Source organism: Eucyclogobius newberryi, unplaced genomic scaffold (genome assembly GCF_026437365.1).
Source record: "Eucyclogobius newberryi isolate DKJ021-1_F unplaced genomic scaffold, fEucNew1.0.hap1 SCAF_17, whole genome shotgun sequence".
Classification (NCBI taxonomy): Eukaryota; Metazoa; Chordata; class Actinopteri; order Gobiiformes; family Gobiidae; genus Eucyclogobius; species Eucyclogobius newberryi.
In genome coordinates, this window is record NW_027315801.1 from 13143273 (window position 1) to 13150609 (window position 7337).

Here is a 7337-nt window from a genome sequence, read left to right on the forward strand (position 1 = left end):
AACTGGACTGGACTCATAACACAGACGCACTGTACAGGAAGAGCCAGAGTCGGCTCTACCTCCTGAGGAGACTCAGGTCTTTTGGAGTGACAGGGCCACTCCTGAAGACCTTCTACGACTCTGTGGTGGCATCGGCCCTCCTGTATGGTGTGGCCTGCTGGAGCAGCAGCATCACAGAGAGGGAGAGGAAGAGGCTGGACAGAGTCATCAAGAAGTCCAGCTCCGTCCTGGGCTGTGCTCTGGACTCGGTGCAGGAGGTGGGGGACAGGAGGGTCCTGGCTAGATTCACATCTATGCTGGACCATGAGTGTCACCCCCTGCAGGACACTCTCTCCGCTCTGGAGAGCAGCTTCAGTGAGAGACTGATCCACCCTCGATGTGTGAAGGAAAGGTTCCGTAGGTCTTTCCTTCCTGCTGCTGTCAGACTTTATAACAAAAACTGTTAGTACTGAACACTCGCAATACTGACCTAACCTAATACTGATGTGCAATTCTGTCATATGTGCAATTACTGTGAAATTCATGTGCAATCTATGTGCTGTCGTGACACATATTCATGTGCAATTACAGTCGGGATCACATGCAATGGTATTTATTTATTTATTTATTTGTCTATGGGAGTTTTTATTTATTTATAGGAGATCTTCTACTGAAAGTGTTTTTCAGACTTCCTATAAGTGATCTGTTCTTCTGTATCTACCTCTGTATCTACCTGTGTTGCACCAATGAAATTTCCCCATGTGGGACAATAAAGGAATATCTTATCTATCTTATCTTATAGAGCTGAACCTCAGAGCTGAACCTTAGAGCTGAACCTCAGAGCTGAACCTCAGAGCTGAACCTTAGAACTGAACCTTAGAACTGAACCTCAGAGCTGAACCTCAGAGCTGAACCTTAGAGCTGAACCTCAGCTCTGAGGTTACGTCATAAGGCGCTGGTACAGCTGGCAGCCCGGTGTAAACGCTCTCTCTTCTTTCTCACACTTATTGTGCTTTATTTCCTATATTTTGTAAATATAGTTAGTATATTTTTTCTATTTTACTGTACGATAGGGACACGCGCTGGAATAGTTTTTTAATTCAACTGTTTTTGACTTTTTTCGGCTGGATTTGAGCGTTTTTCGTTGCGTTCGTTGTGTTGTTGTGACGTGAGCTAGCTCCGAGCGAGCCCACCAGCCCCCCCCCCCCCCGCGCGCCCTCCGGCCGCGCTAAAGTACGGCGTGTCGTCGGTACACGTTTATATACACGTTTATATGAAAGAGGAACTTCACGAACGATCGGGACACGCACTGGAATCGCTTTAAATTAACTTGTTTTGACTTTATTCGGCTGGATTGAGTGTTTTCGTCGTGTCGTTGCGATGTGTCTTGGCTCTGAGTCCCCCGGCTCCGGCCCCGCCCCCCGGCCGGCGCCGTACAGCGTTTCCACAAAGGAGGAACTCATGAAACTGCGGAGAACAGTCGTCTTACCCGGAGATCGTCACGTTATCCCGGCGCAATACTGACCTAACCTAATACTGATGTGCAATTCTGTCGTATGTGCAATTACTGTGAAATTCATGTGCAATTCATGTGCAATTACTGTGAAATTCATGTGCAATCTATGTGCTGTCGTGACACATATTCATGTGCAATTACTGTCGGGATCACATGCAATGGTATTTATTTATTTGTCTATGGGAGTTTTTATTTATTTATAGGAGATCTTCTACTGAAAGTGTTTTTCAGACTTCCTATAAGTGATCTGTTCTTCTGTATCTACCTCTGTATCTACCTGCGTTGCACCAATGAAATTTCCCCATGTGGGACAATAAAGGAATATCTTATCTTATCTTATCTTAGAGCTGAACCTTAGAGCTGAACCTCAGAGCTGAACCTCAGAGCTGAACCTTAGAGCTGAACCTCAGAGCTGAACCTCAGAGCTGAACCTTAGAGCTGAACCTTAGAGCTGAACCTCAGAGCTGAACCTCAGAGCTGAACCTCAGAGCTGAACCTTAGAGCTGAACCTTAGAGCTGAACCTTAGAGCTGAACCTCAGAGCTGAACCTCAGAGCTGAACCTTAGAGCTGAACCTTAGAGCTGAACCTCAGAGCTGAACCTCAGAGCTGAACCTCAGAGCTGAACCTTAGAACTGAACCTCAGAGCTGAACCTCAGAGCTGAACCTCAGAGCTGAACCTTAGAGCTGAACCTTAGAGCTGAACCTCAGAGCTGAACCTCAGAGCTGAACCTCAGAGCTGAACCTTAGAGCTGAACCTCAGAGCTGAACCTTAGAGCTGTATGATAAACAGAATGATATATTGAATAGCTGAATAATATATACATATATCACAGATTCCTGTCCCTTCCAATCACAGCTTTTTATAGTTGCAGTTTATAATAATTTTATTGGAATGATAAATAATTCATATGGGACAAAACAGAAAGAGAAGGAACGGAATTAATTATGTGGAGACTTGGGGATGAATTGTGAATTATAGCTGGGGGGAATATATAAAAAAAAGAATGAGATATGCAAAAAATGAATATTCTGCATATCATTTCGAGTAAAAAAAAAGAAAATTCAAACCAGAGTATAACGTGATATTCCAGGACTGACTGAGAGGCAGATGCAATTTGGAGGAAAGAATCTGAATTGTATTATTTGGAGACATGACATCGTCTGCAGCGTTCTGATCATTATGAGTGTCACACGCTCATGTCAATCTGCACAGGCTTCATCTAATACAGACTGTAACAGGCAGTGCAACAGGCAGTCAAGTGACTAAACCAGGACTAAACCAGGACTAAACCAAGGACTAAACCAGGACTAAACCAAGGACTAAACCAGGACTAAAGCAAGGACTAAACCAGGGACTAAACCAAGACTAAACCAGGACTAAACCAAGACTAAACCAGGACTAAAGCAAGGACTTAACCAGGGACTAAACCAGGACTAAACCAAGGACTAAAGCAAGGACTAAACCAGGGACTAAACCAGGGACTAAACCAAGACTAAACCAAGACTAAACCAAGACTAAACCCAGGACTGAACCCAGGACTAAAGCAGGACTAAACCAAGGACTAAACCAAGGACTAAACCAGGACTAAAGCAAGGACTAAACCAGGGACTAAACCAGGACTAAACCAAGGACTAAAGCAAGGACTAAACCAGGGACTAAACCAGGGACTAAACCAAGACTAAACCAAGACTAAACCAAGACTAAACCCAGGACTGAACCCAGGACTAAAGCAGGACTAAACCAAGGACTAAACCAAGGACTAAACCAGGACTAAAGCAAGGACTAAACCAAGGACTAAACCAAGGACTAAACCAAGGACTAAAGCAAGGACTAAACCAAGGACTAAACGGAGAACTAAACTAAGGACCAAACCAGGACTAAACCAGGGGCAAAACCAGGACTAAACCAAGAGCATAACCAAGACTAAAGCAAGAGCAAAACTAGGACTAAAGCAAGAGCAAATATATGGTTGGATCACAGAGACAGTTTTGACAGCTTTTGCCTTTTTGATGCCTCATTTAGTCGATTACAGCCCTAGTGTTTCGCCCAGTTACACAAGAACATAACAATAATCAACCATGAACCACATCTCCTCTGGTGAACGTACCCAAGCTTAACCCACTGTGCCACCATCAGCCACACAAACGCTTTGACTCCAGTTGTAATTCTGACACAACTTGGTTGCAATTCTAACCAGGACGTAATGTACTAACTACAGCCTTGTTAACATGAGACATAAATGACCCACTTCACATTATCGATCGCCTGTTCTTGCACACGAGCAGATAATGACGGACGAGCTCCATTAAGACATCGCTGTAACAAACACAGTGCAACAACATATTACCAGTTCATAAGGCTTTTGTACGAGCATTTGGACAGTTTGAGTTCAAATAGTTTCGTTTTAGTTAGCGGTTTTAGCTACACATAGCTAAACATAATTTACCGGTAACTGCAAAAACGATAAAATTTGCAAGTTACCTCCGACTGTATGATTGTGTTCAGAGTTTAAACACTGGAAAATGCACTGCTGAAGTCATACTTTGCATTTCAGAACAGTTTGGGGCAAAGTTTAAACTGCAACTTTTGTAATAAAGTTATTGTTCTGATAAAATAACTGCAGTTTTGGGGTTTTTTTTTGCGACGATTCAAATTGCAATTTCAATTCGAGCGATTCATCCTGCAGCCCCGAAGTGAAATGTAACACCGGCGTCTGGATAGTCTGTATAAGCACTTTTGTGTTTGGTTTGGTTAAGTTGGGATGGGGGTAACACTCAGCAGCATTAGTGTGCAGTGCAAGCAAAGTATTTTCACCTGATTAAACAATTGAACAGTCCATATTCATAAAGAACATCATCAAGCAACAAAATCCAATACAACCACATGGGCTAATACAAATCTGAAGAATAATCAGATAACCCAATAATGAGGTCTGATTTTCGGTGTGCGTTTACATGCGCAGTATAAATCAACAGAATCGACAGAACCCAGTGACGTGTCTCACTTCACGCATTTCCAGAGCAATTGTTCTATTTAGAAGACAAAGCACAGGAGTGAACAATCGGACAGAAATCTGATCAAGTGGCTGTGGTGACGCGCAAGTTCAAAATCAAAATCAATCAACAATAAGATTTTTGGAGTTGCACGATTATTCTTAAAATGTTAACAGCCCAAATCGGTTGCGTGTAATCAGATTTCTTTCTGATTTTGCAGTTTGCGTGTCTTTTCAATAATCTCACGGTTCACAGAGCTCATACTAATCAGATTTTGGTGTGCATGAGTTTTAGTGAGAAAAAAACAATTATTACAGAGATCATGATCTTCAATTTTCTTTTGCATGATCTAACAAGTTACCGGTACGATTTATCAAGCCTTTTTGGACGAAAAGTCTAGATTTTGCTTATAAAATTGTAACAATTGTGTTTTAGTCCTCACGATGATATTGTTACCTGAATAATCATGAATATTGATTGACCAAATAATCATGACATCCCTAATATAAATATCCCTAATATGACCTTTCAATAATCTGGTAACTCCAGGAATCAGATTTCTGGTGTTCATGAAAACATTTGGGTATTAAAGTATCAAAATTAGATGCTAGTTTGAGCTAATATTGAAAGCCTCCTCAAAAATCACATAAACAGGACAAAGTTTGACCTTTCCTGAGCTTTAACATAACTACTAGTATCAAGACCGCCACACTGTTATTTTGTGTTGAAAATGTCTAGTTCAGTTGTTCTTTCACTTTTCACACCAAGTACCACCAAAGAAAATATTTGTCTTTCCGAGTCCCACCCGATCTAAACCAGGTCTTTAACTGGACCATTTTAGGACTAAATTAGGACTAACAATTGCCACAGTAGAAATTACTCAAGAAAGAGCAAAAATGTGGAAACAAAATGTACAACAAATGACAAGAACACAAGAAGTGAAGAGGTGCACACGTACCACAGTTTGAGAAACGCTGGTCTAGATAGCATAATTTTATGATCATAGCGGTATTAGAATGGCTATTGTGACGTTTGCTTAATATCAAAATGTGGATTGAAATATTACTATTGTGACAACGCAAAAACATCTATGACATTTCTATTGTCGGATAACAGCAGAAATCAGACAATGATCGGATTTTTGGTGTGAAAGCCACAGACGATTCAGATTATTTATTTATTTATGACAATTTCACTATTGAGGAAGGGCGACTGTATAAGACTAAGAATCCCAAACTACAACGAGCTTTTCACGGCAAATGACGAGCCAAAACTGAAGCCACACTTTCTCTAAAAATAGCCCTGTCTGCACTGACAGGGTGTCCCTGCAGGGTGTCCCTGCAGGAGCGTAACGGAGGACAAGAGAAATCACACCGGACACACATAACCTGCTCGTGAATGAGGCAAACACGACAATAGCTCATCCCAGACAGTTCGGTTAATTACGCGCTCGTGACGCACGTACGCACGCGCTCGTTTCAGTCACCCGCGCGCGCTGTGGATTCTTGCGAAGTTAGCGCATGGAAATCAATAGACATTCTTCTAACAGTCTTCTAACAGTCTTCTAACAGTCAGTTTGGCGCGGCGTTTACAGCTTCCACTCGCCACAAAATGTCCTGCGATTGAGCGAAAACGGTGCAAAACTTGTCATGTTTTACCTGCTCCGGGGCCGCGGCGCGTGCGGAGGAGAAGCCGGGACGAGGCAGCGGCGCTTCGGAGGAGAAAGTGTCCGTGACTGTGTGCGGGCGCGGGCAGCGGGGGCCGTGGGACGAGAGTGTGTGAGGACAGGACCGGGGAGAGGCGAGTCCAGAGCCAAGGACCGCCCGTGCGTCCCCGTGTGCGCGCGCTCCTAGGACGCACACGCCCCCTGCAAACTTGCAGTGCGCGCGCACGGGACCACGGGGACTCGCGGTCCTGCAGCGCCGCTCGAGCACGTGTGGTCTGCGCGCGCGCCAAAGATCTGATCATCCGATGTCTGGAGTGATCAGATTCTGTTCCATCTGATTATTCCCCCCCAAAAAAGGCAAAGCACGGAAATGTGCCACATGGAGTGGATTGGATGAAGTAAAGAGATAAATGTACTAAAACCACTGTTACAGTGACTCATCAGTAACTCTGTCAATCGATTGTGCTTATTATTATTATTGTTGTTAATATTATTATTAGCTTTTGGAACTTCATAAAAACAAGTTCAAGTAGTTCCATGTCAAGAGGCCCAGAGCTTTCACACTCACGTGATTGGAAATAAAGTTCCAGAACAAATATGTTAATGATAATATGTTTATTTATCTGAAATAAATGCTTCTTATTTATACATTTGATGTCAAGAAAAAGACTATATACATAAATAAGAATTTAGTTTTTTGTAATTTGTATTTTGTAAATAATGCAATGATGGTATTTTAATAATATTAACAGAAAAAGGAGGTTTGAACCCTGTGGTTGGAGGACGAAAGGAATAGCTCAAAAAGCCTAAGAATTGTTACGTGTACGGTAACATAACATTTGTAACACCAGATTATGTTACCAAGAATGCCTTCTGCCTTAATAATACTGCTAATAATAATGAGTTGTCAAACTCAAATTCTGTCATACTTCTGGAAAAAAATACACAATACAACTTTCAATATTACAGATAGACTTTGTAATAATGTACATAAATCTTATAATAAACTTCTGTATTTTACATAAGTCATTAATAGGCTTACAACAACACAAACAAGTAGTTATTTTACAAGTGGTCTTATTCTGCTATAATTCCCACAAACCTTGTGAATTAATTGTAGAGCTACTCTTTTTAAACAAACTCAAGATTGTATTGAAGTCACCTGAAACCGAACCTCTTTA

At 42.0% G+C, this 7337-nt stretch overlaps 1 protein-coding gene across 1 annotated transcript in view; it reads right to left on the bottom strand.

Annotated features, from left to right (window-relative positions):
• The window catches only part of dgkaa (diacylglycerol kinase, alpha a), a 56366-nt gene extending 50118 nt beyond the window's left edge, over window positions 1-6248 (bottom strand). Inside the window, exon 1 of the mRNA XM_072449230.1 lies at window positions 6149-6248. The gene's annotated coding sequence lies outside the window, so the exon portion shown is untranslated. The remainder of the gene's footprint in view (window positions 1-6148) is intronic.
• Between the last annotated feature and the right edge of the window lie 1089 nt (window positions 6249-7337).